Source organism: Dasypus novemcinctus, chromosome 12 (assembly GCF_030445035.2).
Source record: "Dasypus novemcinctus isolate mDasNov1 chromosome 12, mDasNov1.1.hap2, whole genome shotgun sequence".
NCBI classification, from domain to species: Eukaryota; Metazoa; Chordata; class Mammalia; order Cingulata; family Dasypodidae; genus Dasypus; species Dasypus novemcinctus.
The window spans coordinates 93,569,747-93,587,423 of NC_080684.1; the positions used below are offsets into that span (position 1 = coordinate 93,569,747).

The 17,677-nt window shown below is 42.2% G+C and overlaps 1 protein-coding gene across 3 annotated transcripts in view; it reads right to left on the reverse strand.

Annotated features, from left to right (window-relative positions):
* Positions 1 to 17,677, reverse strand: part of LARGE1 (LARGE xylosyl- and glucuronyltransferase 1) — a 588,869-nt gene that overhangs the window by 134,016 nt on the left and 437,176 nt on the right. The gene's annotated exons all lie outside the window — the stretch shown is intronic.

Here is a 17,677-nt window from a genome sequence, read left to right on the forward strand (position 1 = left end):
TGCATTTCTTCGGATGTTAGCACAGAACCTTTTCATGCACACCAGGTTAAAAAAAAAAAACCTCAATTAGCAACATAATTGTTGCCATTTTAATATCCATTAGTTGAGAAAAACCAAAATAATAAATAAACAGCTACTAAGACTCCATTTTCCTTTTGAAATGGATTCATAGCTGCTAAGTCAATTATTTAAAAAAACATTAAGTGTGAATAGTTTAGCTCAGGCTCTCATCAGTGTTGGGGTTTTGTACATGGGCTTGTGATCCCCTAAGCTAACTCCCTGATGAGCCCCCCTCTGCAGAGGTCTGCACCCTGGGAACAGGATACCATGGTAAGCAGTATCACTGGAAGTTTAAGAGTGTCAGGAAGCAGAGTTGGCCCAACAGATAGGGTGTCTGTCTACCACATGGGAGGTCCAAGGCTCAAACCCCGGGCCTCCTGACCCGTGTGGTGAGCTGGTCCACGCGCAGTGCTGATGCATGCGAGGAGTGCTGTGCCATGCAGGGGTGTCCCCTGTGTAGGGAAGCCCCATGTGCAAGGAGTGCACCCCGGAAGGAGAGCTGCCCAGTATGAAAAAAGTGCAGCCTGCCCAGGAATGGCGCCGCACACATGGAGAGCTGACACAGCAAGATGACGCAACAAAACGAGATACAGATGCCGCTGACAAGAATACAAGCGAACATAGAAGAACACATAGCGAATGGACAGAGAGAGCAGACAACTGGGATGGGGAGGGTGGGGAAGGGGAAAGAAAGAAAGAAATCTAAAAAAAAAAAAAAAGGTAGACTCTGGAGCCAGACTGGTTCCAATTCCTGGAGCTGCCACTTTCTAGGTACGTGGCTTTGAGAAAATTACTTAACCTCATAATCGAACGATTATGGATTAAATGCCTTCAAACATGTAATGTTCTTGGAGTAAGGGTTGGAACATATTGTGCTGTATATAAGTGACTGCTTTTATTATCACTGTCCAACCAGCAAGTCCATCCACAGGTTTTCTTTGGAGATCATCTAGCAAAACAAGGTCACTCTAGAACTTTGTGTCTCAAAGTATGGACTGAAGATCATCTGCTTTAGAAACACTTGAGGTTCTTACTAAAAGGACAAATTCCTGGGCCTCAACCTAGAAGACACCTGTTGGTCTGAGACTACTTCTCCCCTACTTCTTTGGTTTCTAGAAGGAGGGATTACATGGCTTCTGGCCTTAACCATTTCTCTTCCTCGTGGAAGTGGGAGTTATCTAACCGGTAAGTTTCAGAGAGAGTTGAGTGTGCACTGCTTGGCCCCTTCCTCCATACCTTCTTGGTACTGGCATGCTGAGAGGGAGCTCATGTTGAATCCCTTCTTCCATGTCATATATTTTATAGGGCAGGCCTCCTCCTGGGGGGTCACAGTTGCCCGGCACTTCCTGTGACACGGTGAGCAATCCAGCTCTGGGATCTTGAATATTCACTGTTGATGGTATAAGTCAGGTCCTCCAATTTTATCTTTCTCAGTAAAGGAAGGTGATATTTTGTCTTGTACTTTTATCTTATCTCTGAATTGGTTCAGAATAAGAATTCTAGCCATGGGGTCCTAGGAATCTGCATTTTAAAAAAAACAAGGTCCCCGGGTAAACTCAGATGTACATTAACATTTGAGAACTATGGATTTGTGCCTGGAAGCTCTGTCCCTGCTTCAGTTAGGGGCAATGCTCACCTGCAACTGCACTGGGATGAAATAAAATTGTATGGCATCTAAATTCACTCACAAGCCAGAAGAGTCCAGCAGTCTCCAGTGCTATGTTTCTTGAGCACAGTAAAGTGGTGACAAGAAGAGAATGAACGTCAGAGCCAGACTGTCTGGCTTCAAATCCTGGCTCCTCCACTTCCTGGCTTTGTGAATTTGGGTAAGTTACTTAACCTCCCTGCCCGCTTTCCCATTTGCGAAAAAGAGTTTAAAAAAAAAAATAGTACATACTTCTGAATTAAAGACCTTTTATCCTCCTCAAAGCACAAGTTAATTTGTGAAAATGAAGCTGTGTTCTTTGCTTATTCAAACATAACTACTAACAATGCCTAGAAAACAGTAACGCATATTTGGTATTTGCTATTATCATCATCACACCAGGATTCCCTGGCCTTACATTCCAGCACGTGTGCTTGGACATCCAGCCTTAGCCAACCTGCCCGCCCCCACTTCCTTGGCTGACATGATCCTTAGTCTCCTTGACTTTGGTTCCATTTAATGGAGGGTATGCTTTGTGTCAGACACCAAACAAAATGCTAAGGGATCAAAGACTATGAAACATAGTCTTCCCCTAGAGGCAGCTGGAAGAGGAGACAGATAAACAATTATGAAGCAGCATGACAGACACACAGATAACTCAGAGTAACGGGGAACAGGGAATGATTGATTCTGTTGGGGAAAGTGGGTGATACCTGCTTGGCATCTTCTCTGGAGTCCTGCACCAAGCCCCTCCCTACTTGGCAGCAGTGGGAAGAGGCCCTGTAACACTGTTCTAGGCAAAGAGGTCCCCTCTATCCCCTGGCGAGAGCACATGTAAGACAAGTCGTACTTCACAGCTTCGCCAAGCCCAGTTCATCAACCAGATGGCATCTAAATCTTGGTCCCCAGGGGTTAAGTCTAAAGCCTTAACCTTGATTATGCAAACATATCCACCACCGCCATCCCATTATAAGGTGAAATCCCAAGGGAATCCTCTTGGGGAGATGACACAGGTTTGCCACGATGTACTGACTTGCTCAGCATTCTGCGCCAACTTGTCTCACCTTCTTCAGAGTTATTATAATAAAACACCGTGACTAACAGAAAAGGCTTTGTCATTGTTTTCCGTACTGGCCCTGTGGTTGTGATTAAGTGCACTGTTCTCCGTCTTCCTTACTCTAGGCAGAAGTTAACTTATGAAAATGAAGCTGTCTTCCTTGCTTATTCATACATCACCACTAACAGCCAGACAAGAGCGAACAAGCTTGCTATTCTGCTGGGGCCCTGGTGTCGGTGTCACCAGCCAGCAGACAGATGGCTCCAGCCTGGGAACTCCCCTCCCTCTCTCCTTCCTCCAGCTTCTGGCTCAAGGCAGGGCTCCGGCAGTTCTAGAGGTAGGGAATAAGGAGCAAGGAATGATGCTGCGGCCACATGGTAGGGCTGCCGTGGAAATGTTGGACTGGGCATTAATGCACGTCCACACCAGTAAAGTAGTCTACGTTAGAAAGACAAAGAGTGTTCTATTTGAGGTGGGGGTTGGCTGTGTACTAGTTCGCACCCGCACAGGTGCTCTAGCTCTGATCTGCACTATTCTTCCAGTACTGCCTCCTTTTTCACACCCCCAGTAATGCTCCTGACTGCACAGAAGGAGCCTGCCAGAAACAGGAAAAACTGGTCTAGCCCCCGTTCTGGTACTTTCTCTATGGCTTGGCCAAACGATAACTTCTCTGAGCCTCAGTTTCCTTACTGTAAAAGGGTAAGAATGATGTTGCAGATTAAATAAGGTAATATATATAAAGTGCCCCACTCATAGTAGATGCTCAAATAAAGGCATTTCTTTTCCTCTCTTTTATGGCAGTTGTTGTTCAATGTCTACATTTTCTGTCTCAAGTGCTGACACTAGCTCTATGGACTGAACACTGAAACACGGAGCCCTGCTGCTCCCCAGCACCCCAGCATTTTGAAGCCTTTAGCTTCTGTGACACTCTTCTCTTGGCTATTTTCCTCCCTCTGAATACTCCTTCCTGGCCTCCTTCATGAGAATCCACTATATTTCCCCTTAAATGCCAGTGTTCCCCAACTCCTGTGCTTGATCCCCTTCTCTTCTTGCTCTACATTTTCTGTTTGGATGATGGGATCTATGCCAATGGCTCCCAGTACTACTGATCGGAAGATAATCACCGATATCTGCCCCCACTTCAGACTTCTTTAGAGCTTCTGGCTCTGATATCCAACTATCTGCTCACTACCCTTATTTGCCTATGCCACCATGACCTTCAACTCAAAATAGCTAAACCCAAATCCATACTCTTCTAGAAAAAAATGGCCTGACCCCTACATTTTCTGTTAGTTGACAGCATCAAGATCTAAGTTGTCACTGAAAATAGCAGCCTTTGAATCAACCTTGGCACCACCCTCTCCTTCATTCCTTGCCATAACCAAAGCCTATAGCTCTGACATCCTAGGTATTTCTCAAACTCATCCCCTACTATCCCTCATTATCTCTCTCTCCCAGTTTATCTTAGCAGATTGCTATCTGATCAACTGTTCCCCCACGTTAGCCCCCTCCAGTCTATTCTGTGAACCCAGTCATAGAGATATTTCTAAAGTACAAATCTGATGACTTTGCTTCCCTGATTAAAAGGTTTAAATGCTTCTAGGGTCAAGCACAGAGTTTATGGGTGAGTGAATGAATGAAACATAAATCTTAACCCTGCATCTGAGCCTGTCTCTATCTGAATAGGGTGGAGGTTGGGTACATATCACTTAGCACCTTGAAGAAAACACCAGGAACAGGTGCTCTAGCTCTGATCTGCATTATTCTTTCAGTGCTGTCTCCTTTTTCCCATCCCCAGGAAAGCTGCTGGGTATATAGGGGGAGCCTGCCAATCACTGCTGCATATCAAATCAGCTGTGCTTATTCCAGCAGGTGAATATTAAAATGTTACAACCAGAGGCTGTCCTGAGTATCAGCAGAGAAAGCAACAATGCCTTCCCCATCTCATAGGTATTCTAATAAGCCATTTCAAAATAGAAAAGCCTTTAATAACACCATTCAACTTATGTCTGAGTTCAGGATCGATGTAATAAGGAAAACATATAGTATTACATTATCATTTACTAAACATCCTGAAAGGACTGCAACATGGCCCTAGGTGACCCTGGCTAGTGGGTGTAGAATAACAAAACATCTCCTGAGAAGATGCAACACAAAAGGGTATTTAAACAACTCTGAATAGGTTGAAAAGGACTGTTCGCTTGCTTGCATGTTTCACAGTTCCTATTTCTGCAGTTCAGCTCTAGCTAAATGCACCCGGGGATCCCAGCAGTTTATATGAGCAGAAGATTTCAGTAACTGCTTTGGAACCACCTGCTTTTACAGATAAAGCCCAGAGAAGGGGGATAGGGACATGTTCACAGTCAAATTAGTCAATGGAAGAACCACAGCTCCAATACTGCCGCTCAGTTAAGGGTCTTCTATGCATATGCTTCTCAAACTTGGTCTCCTTTTCTTTCCTTGAACTTTAACATAATTCTCACATGGTTCAAATTCTAGCTCTTCTACATTTCATAGGTAACCATGAGTAAGCTCTTAGTTCTTTTTTTTTCCTCCTCTATAAAATGGTACCTTCTCCATGGGGCTGATGTGAGGAGTGAATGAGCTAATGCATGCACAATGTTCAACAGCCCGCTTGGCACATAAGAGGCACTCAGATGTTGGCTAATGTACTGTCATGACGCCGATCGTTCTACCATATAATGTGAGACTGTAGGATGTCTGCCATCATGTATCGTCTGGGCTTGGTAGAGCTTATCCTGCAGAAAATGTTATTTCCCTCTGTATACGTGAGCTACTATTTAAGGCAGGTTGAGAATGAAGCTGTGGTCATGGCGTTTTGATCCAAACATCTCACTTCTCATGGGTGGGGTTAACTGAGCCCTAAGATGGAGAACATCATTCGACCATGAATCAGTTCTATTGATAAGCAAAAATCCACTGGTCATCAAGAACAGCCTCCACATTGCTTAGACTTACCCTTCTGTGCCTATGCTGTGAAGCTTTTTTGTTTGTTTTTTAACTTTTTGGAGACTTGTTTAGAACACCAGGACTCATAACCAGGCTTAGTTCACATTTCTGTGAGATGGAAGCCATATACTCCAATTAAAAAGGCAGCCTTGGGGAGCAGATGTAGCTAAGTGGTTGAGCACCTGCTTCCCATGTACAAAGTCCTGGGTTCAATTCCTGGTACCTCCTAAAAAAAAAAAAAGGCAGCCTTGTCAATTACTGCATTTCCTCTGGTTTCAGGTATTTGATGATGCACCCCAGAGTTACACATAATTTAGGCTTGGTTTCGTTTGGAGAAAAACACCCTACTCTTACTGACCTCTACAGCTCTGTTATCTATGTAGAGGCCTGGTGAAGAGTAATTGGAATCTGTGTCACTCTAGAAGGTAGAATTAGGGGTAAAGAGTAAAGACTAAAGGAAGACAGATTTTGCTCATTATAAGCATGACCATTAGAGTCCACCAATATGGAAGTGAGGTGCCTTTCTGGAGAGAAGATTCTGAATGCTAGAGTCGTTCAGGAAGAGGCTGCATCATGCAGCCCTCATCCAGCAGGCATTTACTGAGTTCCACTGGGCACCAGGCTCTGTGCTGACTGCTGGAGACAGCAGTGAAGGAGCCAGGCCTACTCCTGCCCTTTTGAGGTTTATAATCTCTACAAAGAACTTCTCAACTGGGCTGGCTGTGGTTTACCAGGCTCTACCCCAAACCTCACTGAACTGGATTCTCCTGGGGTGAGTCCTGGAAATTTCTTTTTAACCAAAATTCCATTAACCTGATGTACACAGGGTTTGGGAACCTTTGGGAGTGGGTGGTCATTCACCAGGCATGATGCTAGGAAGGGAAAGAGGGTGGGAGTAGACTTCTGCAATGAGCAGAAGACTGGATTTGATGACCTCAAAGAGCCCTTCCAACCTGACATTGTGAGATCTCTTTACTCTAAACCAGGGAGTTTTCTCTGAAGACATCCTCTTCACACACTGGGCAGCCCCCATATACTTTTTCCTCTATTTGTGCTGTTGGTGTGTGAGGACAGTGCCCAGTGATGGGAGCCTCTTCTGCTCTAGGCAGCAGTATTTTGTGAGCGTTCTACTCTGGCACATTGGGACAGGGGCTTTCCATGCATCATCACAGATACCTTACAATAATCTCATGAGGTGGGGACTGGGATTATTTTTCTTTCACCAGGGAAACTGAGGTTCAGAGGAGTAAAGCTACTTGCTCAAGGGCATACTGCTAGGAACCTTAGAGCAGGGCTTACATTCAGGTTTTAATGTTGCAAAAGTCCATGTTTTACTACCTACATCCACTGTTAGGGACACAAGAGGGGTAACATGGGAGGCATTTCTCTCCCCAGGGCAAGGGCTGTGGCTGGCATCACGGTGGGCAAGACTCCAGAGGAAGTAGAGAGGAAGGCTGGAACTGGAAGAAAGACTGGTCAAGGCTTATTTAACTATCCCACTGGTCTCTGCACCCACTGCCACCTGGGGTTGCAAGCAGGAGACCCAGACACTCCACAGAGCTCCTCTGCCTGCCTGTCAGGGGTACCATCCATGTGTTTCATTTCCCTCAGCTTTAATCTCAGGGTACTGAGCTGAGAGCACATCCTATGCAAGAGCATATACGTGGAACAGGAAAGGAAGGCCTGAGACTCAGAAAAGAATCTGCAGTCCAATAAAGGTCAAGATAATGATTCTGCCTGCCAAGATCCAAGAGCAAGTCCCACACCTCCAGCCCCCAAGTCGGCCCCGAGCAGGCCCACTTTAACTTAATTTATGGTTTAAAAACTCCTGCTCCATCTCAAGTAATGACTTCTCTCTTCCTCTTTCCGTGATCTTTGGTCTCTGGAAATAGGAAAAACTAAAAAGGAACGCAAAGCGGCTGGGCTCTCTTCCAAGGCTGCTTTTATCGTACCAACTCCCAGGATGCAAGACTGCTGTCACCTCCCCGACAGGCGCCCTAGTGGGAAGCGGTTCTGGCCTGCATCCAGCTACGACTTCTATCTGTGGACTTCTTGGATTTTCTCTTTTTAAAAACACAGTTTGCTGGCGTCTTTCAGATATTTTACTCATGGACACCCCATTGACTCACTGTTATTAGAACCTAGGAGCCACTGTCTGCATTTCCTACTGGGGTTGCAGAAAAAGCACTTGTTTGTAGGACTATAAAGCCAACACCAAAGGTCTGGCTTTTCCCAATATTAACTGTGCAACCTGGGCCAAACCACTTGGTCCTCTGAGCCTTACTTTTTTGCTTCTTTAAAATAGATGATAATAAAATTCACTCTCTTTCCATCATGAGGTGACTAGAGGAGTGAAATGAAATGTTGTAAACTGTAAAATACTGCTCAACTTTGGTTAATTTTTTGCCATTATTACCAAATATTTAAGGGTCTTACATAGCTATTAATTTTTCCCCATAGCATTTCTGAGATTACACTATTATTCATTCATATTCTACTTATCCAGAAGCCAGATATTGAGCAAACTTTATTCTCTGAAACAAAGCCTGGACTGTAGGACTTAACCAAATAAAGGCCCCATGTGTGGCTGAAAAGCAGTCAGGAAGCTTAAGCACAAAATCTCTTTAAATTCTTAAGACTGGTCCTTGAGCAGATTATAGAAATCTAGTAATGCTCGTTGAATGAGGATGGATGCTGGGTAAACTGAAAACAGAGCTACTGAAAGAATAAAGGATGATTGACCTAGTTGGTGTAGAATTAATGAAACTTTCGTATTTCGAAGATGATGGTGAGCCATGTCATTCATCCATTCAACAAATACCTCTTGAGTATGTATTTGCATCAACCACCACGCTGGGCTGTGGAGATGCAGTCACAGGTGAATCCTGCCCTCAGAGGGGCTAACAGCCTAGTAGGGTGAGAGCACTGACCAATCACAAGAACAAATGTGGCACTAGGACTGTGAAAGGGCTGTGAGGATGAGGACCAGAGGGCTACCAGTGTCCATGAGGGGCAAGTCACCCAAGAAGGCTGTCTGAGTAAGTAAGGGTGAAACCGGGACCTGAAGGAAGATGGAAGTGTCAAGGCAGGGGGAGCTGCATGTACTATGGTCTTGCAGCGGGACAGATGACAAAGATGAGGGACAATGGTGACCATGCGGGAACACAGAGACCAGGGTGACACTGGTGGGGAGATGAGGTGAGCTCGCAGGACCCCAATGTGTGGGGCCTTGTGGGCCCAGGGCCAGAGTAGGGGGCGTTCTCCATGTAGGACAAGTAGGCTGTGGCAGTTTGAGATTATTAGGAACTCCCAGAAGAAAAAAAAGATTATGTTTGTAAACTGGTCTGTTATTCTAGATATGATACCCCGGGACTGTATTAGATACAAAGGTTTTAAGTTTACTTGATTAAATCAGTTTAGGGCTTTTGATTCAACCACATCAGTAGGGCCTGACTCTGGTTGAGTCCCTACTCCTATGGTGGGCTGATATAAACGGACATTCACTCAAGGAGATACATGGAAGAGAAGAGAACTTGGTCGTTCTGATCCTGCCATGAGATAGAAAGAAGCTCGAACAGCTAAAGCCCTAGAAAGAGAGATAAGCCATTTGCCGGATAGTTTGCAGCAGAAGAAAACAGAGGAACTGAGCTGCTGAGAAGGCCCAAGAAAAAACAAGCAGAGATTGCCTGCCATCTTGCTTCAACATGCGGCAGCTGACTTTTGTGAGAGAGCAACCTTGAGTTGGACTTGTTAGGGCCTTGTACCTGTCGGTTTTTATCCTAAATAAATACCCTTTATAAAAGCCAACAGCTTTCTAGAACTGTGCTTCGGCACCCCTTTGGCTGACTATACATAAGGCTACCACTACAGAGTTTTAGGGAGGCAAGACCATCCTGTCACACAGCAGGGGTACCATTTGCAAAGAAGTCTCTGTGAACCGTGCTCCCTGGAGTTGTGCAATATGGTGATAACATAAGTAGGGCTCCAATGTGATCGCACTTCTATTTTGAAAACATTCTGGCTACTGGGTAGAGAATGGATCCACGGATGACTTGAGGGGGTGGAAATCAGGGTTGTATTTTTCTTTCTTTTAGAGATGTGTTAGACATTCATGAGAGATAAAATAGCTTGGAGATGAGGGGACAGGTAAGGGCTAGAGGTATACATCATGGTCAATGGACATATTGAGGGTTTTGTGTGCAGGTGCCAAGCTTGGGCAGAGGGCCATACAAAGAGGCAAAAGCAAGAGTCCTCACCTCCTTTAAGTGAAAAGGGTGTGGGCTTGGTCACTCTCATAACCCCTGTATGTCCCAGAGGCAGAAGGTTATGGTTGAAGTGGCAACAATTTAGGTAGGAGGAGGTAGGAACGGATAGCTAACGCAAAGGGCAAGTTCAACTCAGATCAGTATAGCGGAGGAGGAGGAAGGACAGGCGAGGTAGAGAGGATGAAAGGAGGAATGCTCTCATGGGGTAGGTGTGGGGAAAGGCATGGGATAATGCAAAATAATGATGATGTAGCTAACGTGAAAGTGATACTTGATATGACAATACAATTTTTACATAGTTTATTCATTTAACCTTCACCTCAAATACTGGAGGGCTCCAGGTCCCCATCCTCAGAAAGCTCCTGTTTTCTGTAGACCTCTGTGTGCCCTTGGTGATCTTCAGGCCACCACTTTAAATAACACACACATGCACACACACATATCTCCACATTTATAGTTCCAGTGTGGCCTCGATGCTGACTTTCAAAATCATAAATTCAACAGCCTACCTGACATCTAATAGGCATCTTAAACCTAACCTGGCCCAAATCATACTCTTGTTTTTTCCCCGCTGTATCTGTTTTTTCTCCAGGGTTCCCATGCCAGTCAATAGCAACTCCATCTCTCTATCTTCCCAGGCACTTAGACGCAAAACTGTGGAATCCTTCTTCTTTTTTTTTTATCCCCAGCTTGACTGAAGTACAATAAAAGTCAATAAATTCACCTATTTAAAGTGGACTTTGACACATTTTGTAATTGCATGTACCCACCATCACGATCAAATTATAGAACTGTGTTTCAACCCCCTAGAGTTTATCGTGCTCTTCTGCCATCAATTCCCACCCTGGAAAGCCAGTGCTTTCCCTGCTGCAGTTAGGTTTTTCTATAATTTCACATAAATTGAATCATAATCGTAAAGCATGCAGTTGTTGGGTGTTTAACTTCTTGTATGTAGCATAACGTTTTAAAAATTTATTCAAAGTGCTGTCCATGTTAATATTTTGTTTCTTTTTATTGCTGAGTAATATTCCAAAGTATTGGTACCACTACTTGTTTATATAGTCACCAGTTAAATAATATTTGGGTTGATTTCAGCTTTTGGCTATTATAAATAATGGTATTATGAGCATTTCTGTGTAAGTCTTTGAATGGACATATATTTTCATTTCTCTTGGGTAATGTGCTGGTTTGAGTCTTTTGTGGACCCAAGAAAATTCAATTCTTAAAGCAAACCCATTTCTGCGCCTATAAACCTACTGTAGGTAGAAACTCTTGATTAAATTACTTGTACTGAGGGCCATTGATTACTATATGACCCAGGCTGGGTCTTAATCCTCTTACTGGAGTTCTTTAAAAGGGAGAACTAAAAGCAGCAGACAGGGAAAAAAAATGCTGCAGAGACAGAGAAACTTGGAGAGGCTGGAAGCCACGTCCCAGAAGCTGGAAGCTGGAATCAGCAGATCCCAGAGGCAAGGAAAGAGGCCCAAGAGGCTGAAAGTCAACCAGAAGGAGAAGGCAGAGACTCACAGAGCCGCCATTATGCCCTGTCATGTGCCCTATCACCCACTTCTGAACTCGGAGAGACAGCATCTCTGATGATGCCTTGACCTGTACATTTTCACAGCCTCAGAACTGTAACCTTTTAGCCTAATACATTCCCATTGTAAAAGTCAACCCACTCCTGGTCAATGCTCCCAGCAGCCTTTAGTAAACTGAAAGAGGTAACTCTCTAGATGAGGGGTGGCTGAATTGTACAGTAAGTATTTCATTTTATGAGAATATTTTATGTTTTCCAGGTTAGTTGTATCATTTTGTATGAGAGTTCCAGTTAATCCACATCCTTACCAACATTTGGCTCTCAACTTTTTTTTAAAAAAGATTTCTTTTAGTTATTTCTCTCCCCCCTCCACACCCCCCCTTGTTGTCTTGCTTTCTGTGTCCATTCGCTGTGTGTTCTTCTGTGTCTGTTTGCATTCTTGTCATGCAGCACAGGGAAACTGTGTTGCTTTTTTTGTTGTTGCATCATCTTGCTGTGTCAGTTCTCCGTGTGTGCAGCACCACTCCTGGGCAGGCTGCACTTTTTTCACACGGGGTGGCTCTCCTTACAGGGTGCACTCCTTGTGTGTGGGGCACCCCTACACGAGGGACACCCCTGCATGGCACGGCACTCCTTGTGTACATCAGCACTGTGCCTGGGCCAGTTCACCACACGGGTAAGGAGATCCTGGGTATTGAACCCTGGACCCTCCACATGGTAGGTGGACGCTCTATCAGGTGAGTCACAACCACTTCCCTCAACTTTTTAAATCTAGCAATTCTGGTGGGTGGTTAGTGATATTTCATTTGGTTTTAATTTGCATTTCCCTGATGACTTATTAGAAATGTCAAGCATCTTTTCATATGCTTATAGGCCATTCACATGTATTTTTTTGCTCATGTGTGCAAATCTTTTGCCTATATTTTGTTTAATTGGGTATCTTATCTTATTGAATTTCAAGTTCTTCATGTATTCTGTTACAAGCCATTGTTAGATATTTATTTTGCAAATATTTTCTTCCAGTCTGTGGCTTGCCTTTTCTTTTTGAAAAGGAAGGCATTTTTATTTTGTTCATTTTATCAGTTCTTTCTTTTATAGTTTGTACTTTTTCTGTTCTAAGAAGTCTTTGCCTAATTCTATGCCCAAAGTTTTTTTCTCCATTTTCTTCTAGAAATTTTAGTGTCAGCTCTTTTTTCTACATTGAGTTAATTTCTGTGTATGTGAAGTTAACATTGGGATTTGTTTTTTTGCTACAAGTATTGGGTGTTCTAACACTGTTAGTTCTAGCTTCTTTTCCCCATTGACTTGCAAAAACAATTAGAAATGTAGATTGATTTCTGAACTTCTTATTCTGTTCCACTGATAAAGAATAGAGTAAGAAGTCATCCCAATACTACACTATCTTAGTCACAATGACTTCTTAAGAAGACTTTAAATTGGGTGGTATAAATCCTTCAAATGTGTTTTTCTTTTTCAAAAAGCCTGTTCTAGATCTTTTACATTTTCATATGAATTTCAGGATAGGCTTGTGAAATTTTTCATGAAAGACTGTTAACGGAGTGGATGTAGCTCAAGTGGTTGAGTGCCTGCTTCCAAATACAAGGTCCCAGGTGCTTCCCACATACAAGGTTCCAGATTTGATCCCTGGTACCTCCTAAAAACAAAACAAAATAAATGAAAAAACAACTCAGGTTGAGTGCTGGCTTCCCACATACAAGGACCTGGGTTTAGTCCCCGGCTCTGGTACTTCAAAAATAAAAGTTGTTAGAATTTTGATTGCGATTACAATGAACCTATATATAAATATAGAGAATATTACCTTATAAGTAACCATGATTTTTTCAATCTATGCACATAATATTTCTCATTTATTTGTCTTTAATTTCCCTCTGCAATGTTTTCTAGTTTTCAGCGCATAGTTTCTGGATATCCTTCTTTAAATTTATTTCTAAGTTTTTAATTTTTATGCTGCTTTTATAAATGCAGTTTCTAAAATTTCATTTTTGAAATACTCATTGCTGGAGTATAGAAAGAAATACAGTTGATTTCTTGTATGTTGCATCTTGTAACCTTGTTAAATTAGTTGCAGCTTTTTATAGTTGCCTTAAGATTTTCCTACTTATATGAGCATGTACTTTGCAAATAAAGACAGCTCTACTTCTATTGGAGTATATTTGAGTCCTCTCTCTCATTTTCTACTTCCAATTTCTATGGAAACCTTAGTGGCTTTCTCTTCAAAATATAACCAGAATCCTGCAGTTTTCCCTACCTCTATCACTTTTTACCCAGATTTAAGTCACCATCATGTCTTCCTTTCGATAACCCTATTGTTACAGGCTGGATCCGGAAAAGTCACCAATTTCATAGTGCGTGCTGGGTGGCAGTTGGCCTGGGATGACATTCGCTCCTTATTTAGGGCTCAGTGCCACTTGAGACTGAATAGGTCAGGAAGGCAGCTTTCACAACAACATTTCAGTGCCATCAAAGAAAAGGAGGGAAAAAATTCCTTTCTTGGTAGAGAAAGGGACCTGCGTGAAAATGAAAGACTCCCTTAGCCTAGAAGTTTAGAAATTTAAATGGAACCCTTAGGAATGGCTGTGGCCTTCTCATTTTCTTTCTCTCTTTTTCTTTATTAGAGAAGCAGGAGGTTTGCAGAACAATCATGCATAATATACAGGATTCCCATATACCACCCTATTATTAACAACTTGCACTGATGTGGAACATTTTTTACAACTGATGTTAGAACATTTTTATAATTGTACTAGTAAGTATAGTTTATGTTTAGAGTTCACTGTGTAGCAGCTCCATGGATTTTTTTTTCTGTTACCATATATAGAATTTAACATTTCCCCTTTGAAATGTATATATATTTCAGTGCTGTTAATTACACTCACAATGTTGTGTTGCCATCACCAAAAACATTTCAATCATTCCATATAGGAACTCTGTATAATTTAAGACTTAACTTCACACTCCCTACCCCAGCCAATCCCCTGGTAACATATTAATATATTCTAGATACTAACGCTATATGAGTTTGCTTATTCAAATTATATCACATCAGTGAGATCATACAATATCTGTCCTTTTGTGTCTGGATTATTTCACTCAATATGATGTCTTTAAGGTTCATCCATGTAGTCCCATGTATCAGGATTTTATTGCTTTTATGGCCGAATAATATTCCCTTGTTTGTATACATCACATTTTATTTAAACAGTTATTTGTTGATGGACACTTGGGTTGCTTACATCTTTTGGCAATTATGAAAAATGCTGCTATGAACCTCAGTGAGCAAATATATGTTCAAGTCCCTACTTTCAATTCCATTTGGTACATACCTAGCACTGGGATTGCTGGGTCATATGGTAGTTCTATACTTAGCTTTCTGAGAAACCACCAGACTGTCTTCCACAGCAGTTGCACCATTTTACATTTCCACCATCAATGAATGAGTGTTTCTATTTCTCTGCATCCTTTCCAACACTTGCTATTTTCCATTTTTTAAATAAAAGCCATTCTGAAGGGTATGAAATGGTATCTCATTGTGGTTTTGATTTGCATTTCTCTGATGGCTAAGGATGCTGAGCATCTTTTCATGTGTTTTCTGGCCAGATGTCTTTTCAGGTCTTTTATCCATTTTTCAATTGGGTCTGTATTTTTGTTGTTAAGTCAAAGGATTTCTTTATATAGTCTAGATATTAAACCTTTATCAATAAGTGATTTTCAAATGTTTTCTCACTTTGTGTAGGTTGTCATTTTACTTTCATGATAAATTCCTTTGAGGCACAAATGTTTTTAATTTTGATGAGATCCCATTTATCTGCTTTCTTTTGTTGTTTTTGCTTTGGATATAAAGTCTCTCAGAAACCACTGCCTAACACAAGGTACTGAAGATGCTTCCTTACATTTTCTTCTAGGAGTCTGATAGTTCTGGCTTCTACGTTTAGGCCTTTGATTTTTTTTGAATTGAGTTTTGTATATGGTGTGAGGTAGGGGGTCCTCTTTTTTTTTTTTTTTTTGCAAATAGAGATCCCGTTTTTCAATAACCATTTGTTGAAGATAGTGTTCTGTCCCAGTTGAGTGGATTTGGCAGCCTTGCAAAAAATCAATTGACCATAGATGTAAAAGTCTATTTCTGAACTCTGATTTCGAGTCCATTTATCAATATATCTATCTTTATGCAAGTACCATCTGTTTTGACCAGTGTAGCTTTGTAATAGGTTTTAAATCAGGAAGTATAAGTCCTCCAACTTTAGTCTTCTTTCTTGAGATGTTTTTGGCTATTTGGGGCCCCTTACCTTACCAATAAATTTGACGATTTGCTTTTTTTTTTAGAGATTTATTTATTTTATTTATTTCTCTCCCCTTCCCCCCACCCCAGTTGTCTGTTCTCTGTGTCTATTTTGCTGCATGTTCTTCTTTGTCTGCTTCTGTTGTTGCCAGCGGCACAGGAATCTGTGTTTCTTTTTGTTGCATCATCTTGCTGTGTCAGCTCTCCGTGTATGCGGCGCCATTCCTGGGCAGGCTGCACTTTCTTTTACACTAGGCGGCTCTCTGTATGGGGCGCACTCCTTGCGCGTGGGGCTCCCCTACGCGGGAAACCCCTGTGTGGCACGGCACTCCTTGAGTGCATCTGTACTGTGCATGGGCCAGCTCCACACAGGTCAAGGAGGCCTGGGGTTTGAACTGCAGACCTCCCATGTGGTAGACGGATGCCCTAACCACTGGGCCAAGTCCGCTTCCTGATTTGCTTTTTCGTATCTGCAAAGAAGGCTGTTGGAATTTTGATTGGGATTGCATTGCATCTGCAAGTTTTACTTCCTCCTTTCCAAACTGGATGCCTTATATTTCTTTCTCTTGCCTAATTGCTCTGGCTAGAACTTCCATTACAATGCTAAATTACAGTGGTGACAGTGGGCATTCCTGCCTTGTTCCTGATTCTTTAAAGGGAATGCTTTCAGTTTATGTTAGCAGTGGGTTTTCCTTATATACTCTTTATCATGTTGAAGGCGTTTCCATCTCTTTCTATTTTTCCGAATATTTTTAATCAAGAAGGAGTGCTATATTTTGTCAAATGCCTTTTCTTCATCAGTAGAGATGATCATGTATTTTTTTGCCATCATTGTATTAATATGGGTATTACATTAATTAATCTTATGTTGAATCATCATTGTATGCCAGGGATAAATCCCATGGATCATGGTGTATAATTCTTTAAACATGCTGTTGGATATGTCTGCTAGTTTTGTTGAGGATTTTTGCTTGATATTTTAAGAAATATTTGTAGTTTTTTTAAACTGTAATATCTTTATCTGGCTTTGGTATGCGGGTGATATTGATCTTGAAGAATGAATGAGGGAGAGTACCCTCCTTCATTAGTTTGCTATATGCTGCCAAAGAAATATACCACAGATGAACTGCCTTTTACAGTGGTATTATTAGGTTAAAAACTTACAGTTCTGAGGCTGTGAATGTGTCCAAATCAAGGCATTATCAGAGATGCTTTCTCACTGATCTGAAGCCATGGGTAAACAGGCACATGGCAAGGCACAATGGCGGAGTCTGCTGGTCTCCATCTTCTTATCCAGGCTCACTTTGTCCCAGAGCTGCAGCTATGGGTGATCAGGTATATGGCAGCATCCATTCATGTCCCCTTCTCCTCTGGGCTTTGTTGCTTTCGGCTTCTGGATAAAATGGCTTCCTTGGTTTCAATGGTCACATCTCTCAGCTTCCTTTCTGTCTCTGCTCATCCTTCCTGTGTCTGTGGCTTTTTATTCCTCCCTGTATAAAGAACTCCAGTAAAAGGAGTATGATCCATCTTGGGTCATGTCCTACTGAAATAATCTAATCAAAAGGAAGGTCCCTTCACTGAATCTTTTGAAAAGCTTCTGTCTATAATAGGTTTACATGCACAGGAATGGACTAGCTATAAGAACAGGACTTTCTGGGATCCACAAAAGACTCAAACTGCTACACTCAATCCTCTGGACCCCCAAAATACATGTTCTTTCCATATGCAAAATACATTCATTCTATCACAATATTTCAAAAACCTTAAATCAATTCAGGAAAAGTATTGAGTACAAGGCTTGTCAATAGTGGTTATAGGCATGTCTGTGGTGGGACAAAATTCCCCT